The sequence below is a fragment of the Sceloporus occidentalis genome, unplaced genomic scaffold (assembly GCF_023333645.1).
Source record: "Sceloporus occidentalis isolate IW3139 unplaced genomic scaffold, rSceOcc1.0.p SCAF_8, whole genome shotgun sequence".
NCBI classification, from domain to species: Eukaryota; Metazoa; Chordata; class Lepidosauria; order Squamata; family Phrynosomatidae; genus Sceloporus; species Sceloporus occidentalis.
In genome coordinates this window covers 11,009,787-11,022,984 of record NW_028316988.1, presented here as the reverse complement: position 1 = coordinate 11,022,984, position 13,198 = coordinate 11,009,787, and the positions used below count along the sequence as shown (strand labels likewise).

At 46.0% G+C, this 13,198-nt stretch overlaps 1 protein-coding gene across 5 annotated transcripts in view; it reads right to left on the bottom strand.

Moving 5' to 3' along the window:
* LOC149307867 (pleckstrin homology domain-containing family G member 5-like) overlaps positions 1-13,198 on the bottom strand; it is a 62,391-nt gene that overhangs the window by 21,748 nt on the left and 27,445 nt on the right. The window lies entirely within an intron of this gene.

Genomic DNA, 13,198 nt, shown 5'->3' with positions numbered 1-13,198 from the left:
AGATGATGGAAAAGGGGAGGATTTTTGATTTTTAGCAAGGAACTGGGAGGGGAGCCACATGCACTGAAGTTATTTCTTCTCCCCAGTTTTCCATGCCCTCCTTTGGAAATGCATTCTTTGCCCCACAGAGACAGAGATAAACCAATCTATGTTTTGGCATTAATTTTTCACGTGAACCAAGCTGGGGGAAATACCTCTTTTTTGGACTATAAAGTTCCTCTTTCGCAGCTTACCACTCCCAAAGTCCCCCATCCAGTGCCAGTCATCCAAAAAAGGTACTTTCCCCCCAACTCTAGTCCTATGAGAGGAGACATGCTTCCTCCACTTCAGGAAAACAACCAAGTCTCAAAATCCAAGAGACTGCATCACACACAGTTGTCCCATGTTTAGATTGTGGTCTAATAGGACCCCTGGGTACTTTTTGCATGCCCTGCTTTCAAGGTGCCCCTCATCCCATATTTGTGCGTTTCATTTTTCCTGCCTTGGATGCAGTACCCTTGCATTTATCCTTGTTGAAATTCATTTTGTGAGTTTTGGCCCAGCTCTCCAGTCTGTCGAGGTCGTTTTCAATTCTGATCCTGTCTTCTGTGCTTTTAGCTACCCCCCATAAACATTCAGAGTCATCTACAATTTTGATAAACTTGCCTCCTAGTCCATCATCGAAGTCATTAATAAAGATGTTAAACAACACTGTGTCCAGAAAAGAACCGTGAGGCACTCCATTTCTCTCCAGCATAAAGAGCAACCATTGCTAAGTAATTTCAGTATTCAGTCCGGCAAACATTTACAGACCCACCTAACAGTAGTATTGTCAGTTCACCAACCTGCCTGCAAGAATATCATGGGGGCTGTATCAATGTATCCTATCTATCTATCTATCTATCTATCTATCTATCTATGCACATGCATGCACACACAAAGACACATAAATATACGTACACACTTTACAATACCAAACCAAAATAATACTATTCAATACCCTTTAGTTGCATGTCCCATTGCAATGTACCAGCAGTTGGAAAACAGATCCAAATTCCAGGCTTTTCTACAGCACATTTGTTTAGACCGCGACTGATAACTGAACATGCACTTTCCACAGCTCAGTCCCCTTCCACGTTATTGTATCACACAGCAAGGCCCAGTGGTTTGACCAGCACATGCCTGGCTCTCCCTATGCACCAAGAGCCCATGCTCCCTTAGCCCTTCCAGACCTCCATTCCCCACTGGAGAAGGACCTCCATCTTGCACACCTCCTTTGCTGCTGCATTTGTTCCTCCTGGTAGTAATAATGCTTTGATCCTGAGGTGCACGGAGGGGTCCTGAGCCCGCCTCGATGTCCGCAGATGAGGATGTCGGCTCAGTCCAAGCCGGCTGTGGCTCTCCCTCGCAAGGCAAAGGAAATCAGTGTCTGCGGGAAAACAATGCGCCAGCAGCCACAGCGTTTCCTCCGATTGTGAGCTGTAAGCTGGGTCAGTCCCAGAAGTCATGGAGACATATCCAGTCTCCCCAGCAAAGAGAGAACTATTTTTAACATGCAGCAAAAGTACCATTGGCTGCCGGTCTGTTGTTTTCCAAGCACAATTCAAAATGCTAGTTGTGACCTATAAAGGGCTATATAGGCTCAGGTCCAAGATTGTATTCCCAAATACAAGTCTGTCTGAGATCCCTTGGGAGATCCTTCTCTTTGTCCCTCCAAACTCACAGATATATGGAAATGTGGGAGACAGGGTCTTCTTGGTGGCTGCGCCCCAGCTCTTCTTGGTGGCTGCGCCCCAGCAATGGAACTCCCTTCCCAATCAAGTCAGATCCAAACTCTCCAAATATCCCGATTTGGAAAGATCACTACTGATTAATCCACTTCCATCCTGCTTTTTCAGCTGCTTTTAAAATGTCTCGGTGTCTGTCTTCTTCCTCCCATTTTCCCCCTTTTGTCCTCAGCTGACTTCAACTGCTGCAACCTGAATTCGCCTGACCTACCTCACAGGGCTGTTGCAAACCCTCCAAGGTTTCACAGATGAAAACCAGGAAACGTATGGGCAGGAAATGTCAGAGTTTGGTCAAGACGGCAAAAGTTGTGAATGAGGAAGGACACACAAGCTAGGAAAGGATGCAGCAGTTTGCTTTTGCCTGAACCTCCTGGGAAGGGCGAGAGTCCATCCCTTCTTCTATTCTTTCCCCTGCAAAGTTCACCGAGTGCAAATTATATCTGCACTTTGAACTCAAGTTTGCAACTACTGATGTAAGCTGGGGACAAAGGGGAAAACGAGAGAAGGAGAGAGAAACTGGGGCATTTTGAAAGCATATGAAAAAGTTGGATAGCATGGGGTTGATAACAACAACAACAACAAGGAGCGTCCTGCCAAATTGGGATTACATTAGGAACTCCCCAAGAAAACACCAGAAATCAAAATATAAGATAGAAAAATGATTGACAGAACCGGCAGAGGGCAGCGCAAGGCAACCCAGTGAAAAAGGCCTTTGCTAAAGCTAATGCCAGTCATTAAAAAGCATCCACTAATAGATTCTCATCTTTGCTATTCAATTTTGAAGGTGACTTTGTGAATTTCAGAACAACGCCCGTCCCTATTCTAAAATACAAAACTTGGCTTCCTTATCTGAAAGGTGAGTGCTTTTTGGGGGGCTTTTTGCTGCTGTTTTGGGGTACTAGGAGGATCAACACTGAATTCATATGGAGCTATCTCCACATTGAAGTATCTCTTGTGAGGTTCAGTAACTGGCACAAATTTGGAGCAATATCTTCCAAGATGCCTCTCCTTTTGGCCCTCGATATGCCCAGGCACACATCATAGTTCTGGTTCCACCCAAAATTTCTCCAGAACTGATTTTGTGCAAATACATCCTGAAAACGTTGTCACAACAGAGACCTTGCAGAGACGCAGCAAAGTCCCTCTGCGTGGTTTTTAAGATAAATTAAATCAGAGCAAGGCTGCTTCTTCACGGGAAACTATGTCTCAGCGATGATCACTTGGAAGAAACGACGGATGAAAATAACTGCAGACATGGGGCAGAACCGATGGTACGTTTGGCAAGACCACAACTTCACAAAGCGAGTGTGGAAACCAGCATCCAGGGCCCTGAGAGTCCCAACTTGCACCATCCAGTTTTAAAAGTCAGACTCCAGCCTTTAAAGGATGTTGGAAATTGTGACAGAGGGCAAAAAGTCAATAGCCAGAGAGGGCTGAAAGGCCATTTCCAGTCCATCAGGAGATAGGTCTTTTTGTCCCCAGAAGCAAAATGGAATATTCAAAACAAGTGTCATATGCAAACTCTATATTTGTATAATACATCTGCAGCTTTTCCTGACACAGAAACACACACATTTCGTGGTGCATTGCTTTACCTTTCCTAGGTAAGTTCTCTTCTTCCTGGGACCTACAATTGCATCCTCAAATGCAGGAGCTATGGCAGCAGTTTTAAAGGTTTTGCACAGAATTATAGGCAAAGAGTGTTGCTGATTTCCCCGTCTTTCCAAAAAAATCCCAAAAGGCACCCAAATATTTCCATGAGGAGCCAGCCACACAATTCCTCTGGATCAGATTAAATCCTCCGGATGCAAAATATTACTAGCAGCAAGAAAGGGGAGAACAGTCGAAAATCATGTTTTAGAAAATCTCAACTGGCAAGAATTTCTCTTGAGAGGAAGCCTGGACTGATGAGAATCGTCACGGTTTGAGATTTGTACTACGCAAAATGGACACACCTCTGTGCGGAAAACAACATTTCTCACAGCAATCTCATATTCTTTGGAGAAAACAGGGGGTTTTTCTGCACATTCTTTGCTGCCCAGAACATGCGCAGAAAAGGCTGTTTTCTGTGCAAAACGAATACACAATCCCATTATTATGATTATTATTTAACAGAATGACTCCCAAACTGCACCTGTGTTTATGAGTAACCCTGTTGGCCATACGGCAAAATACGACTGACTCCAAAATCGACAAAACCGCAATTCCTAACTCCACAACCTGCAAATAGTCTTTGAAAATGATGCAGTTTTGTAATATTTTTTTTCGCAGTGAGGAGAAAATCACGAAAATTACCCATTGCTTACTTTGAGGAGGTACTGGCCAAAGAAGTACACCTCCAAACCAAAGTCCAGCTTTGTTCATAGGGAGTCTCTCTGCAAGTGACCCCTGGGCAACCATCAAGGGCCGAGCTGCAAGCCATCCATCCATCCATAGATCCAGCCAGCCAGCCATCCGAAAACCTGCCCAAACCCTGGCACTGCTTCTGGGGCTTGCTTTGCCGCTGGAAGTGAGCATCATGCCAATATTTGCAGCCTCCTCCATAGTCGTATATCTCAGGTGCTCTGAAGGAAACCCAGCCAGAAAAGCCACAGGGAAGGAAGGAGCAAAGGAGGCAAAGCAGGTGTCAACTGGGGGCAGATGGAGGCCTGGAAAGGCTTGGGGAAAGGGGGGCAAGGAAGGGCAGGGTGGGCAGGGGGCTCTTCTGTGGGGAAGGGGGGCAAAGATGGCAGGAGAGGGGACCAACTTGACCCTTCCAGGAAGATGGAGGCCAAGGGAGGGGAAGGAGGAAGAGCACGGCAAGAGTGTCAGCCAAGGCAGCGCTCCAAGGCACTGCTGAATTTTTAACCGCAGCGCGGCCATCATGAAAGCTGAGACACGGGGCCTCCGAGGGAGACACCCAAACTGGGGCGTCTGGAAGCGGCCCATCCACCGACTCATACCACCGCCACTGACCCTCCCTTGGCACCAGACTCACCCCTCTTTGGCCCCTGTGTGCCCCACTTTGGCCAAGGTCCAGAGCCAGGAGGAAAGCGGAGGAGGCCTCGTCCGAGCTGCGGAGGCTGCGTCTGGGTGATTGAAAGCTTTGGGTTCGGAAGGGTTTGGGGTGGAATCTCCAGAGCTGTGACAGAGCATTGACTCAGCAGGTGGGGCCCCTTTGAGGTTTGGCGTGAGTAAGGGCTCTGAGGCCGGACTGGCTGGAAACGACGGCTGGGGCAGAGGGCCACGGAGGTGTCTGCTGCAGGCCTGCCTCCTTCTTGCCAGAACTTGCCTGCCTCCAACTTGCCTCGCTCCTCTCACCTGCCCCCTCCTTCTTCCGACAAGAGAAAGCTCCCAAAGGGAACCTAAGCCTCGGCTCCCAGGTGAGCAAAGCCCGGGCCAGGGCCATAGCACTCCCGCATTAGGTTTCCAAGACCCAACACACAGAGACGCATGCATTCCTGCCGCCTGGTTACCTGCAAGCGGAGCAAAACTTGGAAATAACACACAACCAGCAACCAACAGTGGGCAGCCTGGAATGGCATTACAAAGGCATTAGCAAAAGGGCATTTGGAAAAGAAACATAACCAGGTTGCGACCATAAGTAGAGAGATCTTGTAGCACCTTTGAGACTAATAACTCTACTTCCTCAGGTGTGCAAGCTACTTTAATCATTACTTTCCAAAGTTACCTTTTAATGGAAGTTTAGGAGGCACTTCTGTCGGATTTGTTTAGCAACCTTAGAGTGTCTCCTTTTTAAACAGCCACAACAAACAAGACAATCCAGTGTGTTTGTGACACAATGTGCCTCCCTCCCTTCTGGAAACTGAAACAACTCTGAGCAAATGAGCAGCAAAGGTTCAATAAACCCCTTGGACTTCCTTGTTATTTGGAGGGACGGAAAAAGGAAGAAACCCCACAACAAATAACACAGCAAATTCCCTTTTAAACGTTGCAACATCATCCAATGAAGAGAAGCAGTAGAATTCAAAGATATAGCCATGTCAGTCTGTGAAATAAGTACAAAGAGAGATCTTGCCGCACTGAAAGAAAGAAGTTGGCAGCAGGAGCTTTTCTAGACTTGAGTCTACTTCCTCAGATGCATCACTTGCAGATTTGGAGGCGCTGCAGTTTTGCTGACCTGGGTTTTCCTGGGCATTTCCCAGGCCCTGCTCCGTGACTTGTTTGCCTCCGTGGCTGATGGCCCACACCTTCCCTCTTTACAGGAAATGTTGCGCCTGGTGACTCAAGGGAGGCGCATCGGAGGCAAGACACCCGTCGCGGAGGGTAAACAAAGGTGTCGGAGGGCCAGGAGGCCACGTGCCGCTTCCACACATGCACGCGCACACACACACACACACACACACACAGACATGTGCATCATCATCATCATCATCATCATCATCATCATCATCATCATCCCCACCATGAGCCTGTCTCCTTCCTTGCAGTCATACTTTCAGGGATCCTTGCAACAAGTGGACTTTGTTGTGGAGCCCAGAGTGGAGTATAGTAATAACAGTTTGGAAAGGGAAGGATAATTCATGTTTTTTGGGGGGACAGAATTATTACTTGGGAGTAATGCCTCCGTTGTGTCCCCCATAGCTACACCTTTGTACAATTGCCTGCGATGTTCAGGACTGGGGTGAGTCAGGCTGCAACTTTTGAAACTTTGGCACCTGGATCAGACGCGTCGGGACAAGACTCCAAAACACGGAAAATGCCCTCAGGGTTTGGGTGACCCTGGACTTTTCCAGCCAAACGCAGTCATTTGGAGCCAGAAAGAGAGAGAGAGAGAGACAGCGTTTCTTAAATCAGGGAAGATAGCATCACTTGAACCCACAGCCCTGGCGTCAGGAAAAAGCAAATCGTGAGCTACATATGGCCCCTGAACCAAAGCTTTTTAAAATTAATTATGTCATATTTCATAAAAACCTAGACAAAAGACACCAATACACACTTAAATACCACTAACGTATCCAAACGTTAAATGTTAAATAACTTCCCATTCTCTAATTTAATGGCTGTTTTCTTATACTCACAGCCCTTTCAACTAGTTTAATATGGAAAAATAATCTACGTAGTATTCTTCTGCTACCTGTAGACTTATTGTACTTAGAGTGTGTAAAAGCATAGAAAGAAAGAAAATACAAATTGTGCCAAGAAAACCTGTCAAAGTTCCCCCGTAGGGTTGCCCTAAGTCGGAAATGACTTGAAGGCACACAACAACAACATGCAGGTCAACATAATTCCACTGATATGAATTTTTATAGCCATAATTAATAGTCATTATTATTATTATTATTATTATTATTATTATCCAGGAGGGGACCAAACTACCCAAAGCCCAGCAGATCAATATAATTCCTCTGATATGAATTCTTATAGCCACAATTTATAGTCATCATTATTATTATTATTATTATTATTATTATTATTATTATTCTGGGGGAACCAAGCTACCCAAAGCCCTACAAATCAATATAATTCCATTGATTTTTATAGCCATAATTTATACTATTATTATTATTATTATTATTATTATTATTATTATTATCTACTCAAAGCCCTGGAGTATTTGCAGATACAAGGGGCAGATACAAGCTCCTCCGCTCTTTACCCCCCACCTAACCTGACCTCCCAGCGTGGCTGTTGCTCCTCCGCCAGATTGCGCATTGTGCGCGCTTTGTATTGTTGTTCTGGAGGGCCGTTGGTGAGCAAGGGAGGACCACCAGCGCCGCTCCAGAGATTTCTGGGCAATGTAATTAGAGGCACCGGACAAAGCGCCCTCTCGCCGCTAGAAGACAACGCGGATCCCCAATTAAAGAAAGTGGACTCTCTGCAAGGGTTTTATGCTCAACAGTCAACCAATTAAGCCTGTGCGCATTTGCATCCATGTGCGTGTTTATGCTTTGGGTGTATATCCAGGTACTGGTACATCATGTGTGCATGGAAGACCTAGGAGTTTATCATCCTGTGCAGAAACAGGATTAAAACAACTCCCCAAAAGCCCTAAGACACATGTTAATGCAACATTAAACCACCTAGAAAGTTGTCAACACACAATTCTTTTTACTCTCAGGATTTTCTGGAAATAACAAGAATAGCATTTTGTCTGCTTTCTAGCCGGGTTATTGCACCTTAACAGTTGTCTGAAAATCAGTTGCACTTTTGCATGCCTTTTCTACTTTCTGTCCAGGTTAATGTTGGGTTAACCTGGACGTCATCTGATAATACATTTTGTGGGGGTTTTTCACTTTAAATCCCGTTTTTGTACTGGATGATAAACTCCATAATCTACACATACACAAATCCTACTTTTTAGGAGACGCACGCAAGGGCCACCAGACACAGCCTCCCCAAAGAGATATATCTGGCCAGGAATCCCAAGGTTTCCACCATAAACTGGAGTGGGCCTCAAGTCATTTAAACACAACCATTTCTGAACAATGGTATAAAATCATATAAAAAGAACAGCTATGCTTCTCTTCCAAGCCCTACCAGCCTCTCCTCAGTTAAAAGCCTAGGATTGTGGTATTAATTGTTGTTGTTGTTGTTGTGTGCCTTCGAGTCAAGTTTTTGATTTATCCTATCATGAACCTATCATGGGGTTTTCTTGGCAAGATTTGCACAGAGGAGGTTTGCCATTCCTTTCCCTGAAGCTGAGAGAGCATGACTTGCTCAAAGTCACCCAGCGCTTTAGGGTCACTCAGATATATTATTATTATTATTATTATTATTATTATTATTATTATTATTACTACTCCATGCAAATCTATTATCTCAGCCTCAGGGGAAGGCAATGCCAAAATCCCCTCTGACCAAACCTTGCCAAGAAAGACCCATGACAGGGTCACCTTATTGTCACCATCGTTCAGAAATGACTTCAAGTCACACAACAACAACACAACGGTATTAATTATGATTAATACATTTTGTCATTTTGACCAGGCCCTACTGATGTCCCAGTTTTCATCTGCAAGATGTTGGCGGACCCATGTGCCACCACAAACCCAAACAAAAAAGGATGCATCTGAGAGTTTGCTGACTGTGATTATCCCTGAGACCAAGGGAAAACACATCCACAGCAAAATGCCCTTGGAAAGCCTCATTTCTTTAAAAAAATCCCCTGTTCAACGGAGGCTTTTACTCCCAAACAGCGCAGGAGCCTTGTCCCAGGGAGCCACATTCCTCTTGTGCAAAAGCAAGCCCAGCGTTAGTCAAAACCTGGCACCAGGAACGCCACGGCTGTTGCCACTGTGTGAACCACAAACACAAGCACAAAGGCAGCCAGAGTGGTTCCAGGAAAGAGCAAGGGCAGTGGCACACAAAAGAAGACCCCAAATTGGGGGGGAAGAGGTTGTCCCATGCCTTCAAATGGACCTCAACTTATGGCGAGCCTCCCCTAGGGATTCCTTGGCTGGATTTCTCCAAGGGTGCCTTGCCACGGCTGTCCTCTAGTTATGGACCAGGAAGTTCATCTACCCAAAGTCACCCCAGAGGTTTTCATGGCTGAGCAGGGATTCAAACACAGTCTCTTGGAACAGCACTATGCCACGCTGGCCCTGAAAAATAGGACCAGACACCTACCATTTCAGACCACTCACTCTCTGGCCCAAAACACACCAAATAACCCAGTTTGAGACTGCATTTAACTGCCCTGGCTCAATGCTAGGGAATTCCGGGAACTGTAGTTTTGTTAGACATTTAGACTTCTCTGTCTGTCGCCATAATAAACTACAATTCCCAGGATTCCTCAGCACTGAGCCAGGGCAGTTAAAGCAGTCTCAAACTGCACTATTTCTGAAGTGTGTTTTGGACCAATGTCTCCTTTCCTGAAGAAGACTCAGGCATCATCTCTGAAAACAACCATCATCACTTAGACCTGGATCTGTAAGGAAGCATCCCCATTGATCCCTGGCGGTACAACAACACCCCAAATCTACAAGTCAGCAATAGCTTTATCAGACCAACCAAAATGCACAACATACACGTTGCATGTTGCAAGACACAGAGAGGATACAGGCTGTCAATCACTCGGTCGATCGATACATCATGCATCGCTTTACAATAAATGTGTTGCTTTGCAGTGCATCATGAGTTGCTTTGCGATCGATATGCCTTGCATTGCTTTGCAATCGATGAGTTGGCTTTGCAATAAATAAATGCGTTGGCTTTCCCAATTCTGGGGACAAAAAGTGGCTGCATCTCTCCAGAGAATGGGGAGCCTTGACACTGAGATGCCTTCCATCTGATACTGTCAATTGCATGCCCAGCTATGGCTGCCCTATAGAAAACCCCAAATCCTCTATGCGTGCACACGCACACACACACACATGCACACAAAATGCAGTTTCTTCGCTGGCCGAGAGACTCACCGAAGGTTTGCTGTGGCCTCCCCTTCCCTCCCCAAAGGCTTTGAGATTGCCCAGCCGCTGCCTCATGCTCACATCCCAGGCGGCCACTGTGACTGTGATGGTGCCGGGGCTGGCTCTCTGCAAGCCCTCCTCTAAGTCCCAGGTGGCTTGGCCAAGGCAGGCCAAGGGTCCCAGAGGTTGCCTTCACTGGGAGAAAGATCCCTTGGAGCTCCATCATCCCCGGCTGGGAGCATCCTTGCCTCCTCCTCCTCCTCCTCTTTCTGCCAAGCCAGACTCAGCCAGACAAAGCCATGTTCAGGCTCCAGACTCACAGCAGGCGCATGGGGAGGGCTGCCTGGGATCTACCATTCCTCTCCCAAGGAAGGGCAGCAGGCGCCTGGGATGTACCATTCGCTTCCAATGCTCTTGCAGGGCTGCAGCAAAGCCATGTGTCCAGTCCTCCTCTGGCCAAAAAGGGAGAAGGACCCTCTTTCGTGAAGGGCATCCCAAAGCCCCACAAATCCACTCTTAGGGGCTTTGGCTGTTTCTAAGCATGAGCACTTTTGGCCACAGCGCCATGGGACACCGTGAAGCCCCAAAGCAAAAGCACCTTTTTTCCAAAGCAAAAGCATTTTTGTGGAAGAGAAGCATGAAAAACCACACTGCTGTGTGACACAAAGAGGCAGCGATCCTCTGCAAAGGTTGCAAGAAACAGTTGCTTTCCAGTGTGCTAACAATGAAGATTTGATGCCTTACCCTTCAATTGTCTTGAATGTTCTGGGACTGTCCCAATTTATCTTTTAGTGTCCCCCTTTTTAAAAAGCTGTTTTTAAAATGTCCCTGTTTTTCTCTCCTCCTTCCCCCTTTGCCTCCATTTTCCTTCAATAACCTGAGATCCTGGGAAATCCTAGGAAATAATCTTTTCATAGGCAAAGCCTGGGCCTTTGCAGCTTTTTTACATGGAAGAAAAGGTACCATTTCTTTATCGTTGTTGTTGGGACTCAAGGCAGTTTGCATGCAATAGATTTAAAAACCTATGATTTCCCAGGGAATGGCATTAACTCTTCATTGTCAGCACCCTGAAAAGTGACTGTTTCCTGCAACCTTTGCAGAGGATCACAGCCTTCTATAATGTCAGAGGACAGTATGGCTTTCATGCTTCTCTCTTCCATAAAAATATCTTTATTTAGCCTCCTGGCAGTTGGGGGATGTTTAGCCCGGAGAAGAGATGGCTTGAGAGGTGATAATAGGATTGCCATCTTTGAATACCTGAAGACCTTTCCTGCAGAGGGTTAAAACTGCAAGAAAGGAGATTCCACAAAATATTAGGAAAATCTTGCTGGGGATAAGAGTGGAAGAGACTCCCTCAGAAAGCAATGGAAAGACTCTTTTATGGGAGGTTTCTAAGGACAGGTGAGATGGCCGCCTCTCTGGGCTGCTTTTGCTGTGGGTTCGAATCATAGAATCATAGAATCACAGAGTTGGAAGAGACTGCAAGGGCCATCCAGTCCAACCCCATTCTGCCATGCAGGAAATCACAATCAAAGCATCCCCATTGACAGATGGCCATCCAGCCTCTGCTTAAAGACCTCCAAGGCGGCAGATTAAACCACTCTCCGAGGTGGAATCTCTTTTCCTGCAGTTTGAATCCATTGTTCTGCGTTCTAGTCTCTGGAGCAGCAGAAAACAAACTTGCTCCCTCCTCAATCTGGCATCCCTTCAAATATTTAAACAGGGCTATCATATCACCTCTTAACCTTCTCTTCTCCAGGCTAAACATCCCCAGCTCCTTAAGTCTTTCCTCATAGGGCTTCATGGTTTCCAGACCCTTCACCATTTTATTTGTCCTCCTTTGGACACATGGCTCAAGTTTCTCAACATCCTTTTAAAATTGTGGTGCCCAGAACTGGACACAATATTCCAGGTGGAGTCTGACCAAAGCAGAATACAGTGGCCCTATTACTTCCCTTGATCTAGACACTAGACTTCTATTGATGCAGCCTAAAATCGCATTGGCCTTTTTAGCTGCCACATCGCACTGTTGACTCATGTTCAACTTATGGTCTACTTGGACTCCTAGATCCCTTTTACATATAGTTTCATTCAGCCAGGTGTCCCCCATAATCCTATATCTGTGCATTTCATTTTTCTGCCCTAAGTGCAGTACCTTACATTTCCCCGTGTCGAATTTCATTTTGTTAGCTTTGGCCCAGCTTTCAAGTCTATTCAGGTCATCTTGAACGTTGATCCTGTCCTCTGGAGTATTAGCTATTCCTCCTAATTTGGTCTCATCTGCAAATTTGATAAGTATGCCCCCAATTTTGTCGTCCTTCCGGCCTCATGATCCTATAATGTGACGCTGTCCTTTCGACGGCGCAAAAGAGCCCAGGGATGCCATCAATGAATGCTATTAATGAAAACCTCCTGGAGCCCAGAGCAACATCTGACTTTAAAGAAACATAAGATATCATTGGGATATCATCTTCTCACTTTCTGGGGTTCCCTCCAGTCTTGCTGGCATCAAAGCCTCAAAGAGGGAAAGACACAACGCCTATGGAGCCGAATTTGCTCCAGGGCTGACTGCACAACTTCTGCATTCGATGCCAGGTTTTTAACCCTGGAGCTGAAGAAAGAATGGGCTTTTCATCAAATTATGTCTCAGTCGCAGCCAAACAGGCCAAGTTAATGGGACTAAACCAAGGTTTTTCACAGCCTTGCGCTGATTCTCTCATGTATTTGCTGGTGCTTCTGTTGTTGTTGTTGTTGTTTGTCTGTGTTTGTAAGCTACCTTTTCTGGGAAACAAGAGGGTTTGTGTGTCTCTGTGCCTTCAAATCTCCTATTGACTTATATGGGGACCCCATGAATTTCACAGGGTTTTCTTAGGCAAGAAATCTCGAGAGATGCTTTTGCCAGTTCCTTCCTCCGAAAGACAGCCTAGGATTTGTTGAGGGTCTCCCATCCAAGGACTATCCAGGGCTGACCCTGCTTAGCTTCCAAGATCAGATAGGGAACTGATACTTTTAGGTTATATTGTTGTTGTTGTTGTTGTTGTTGTTAAGACTAGTCCTAAACAGAGCAAGGGCTCCTTGGACGTG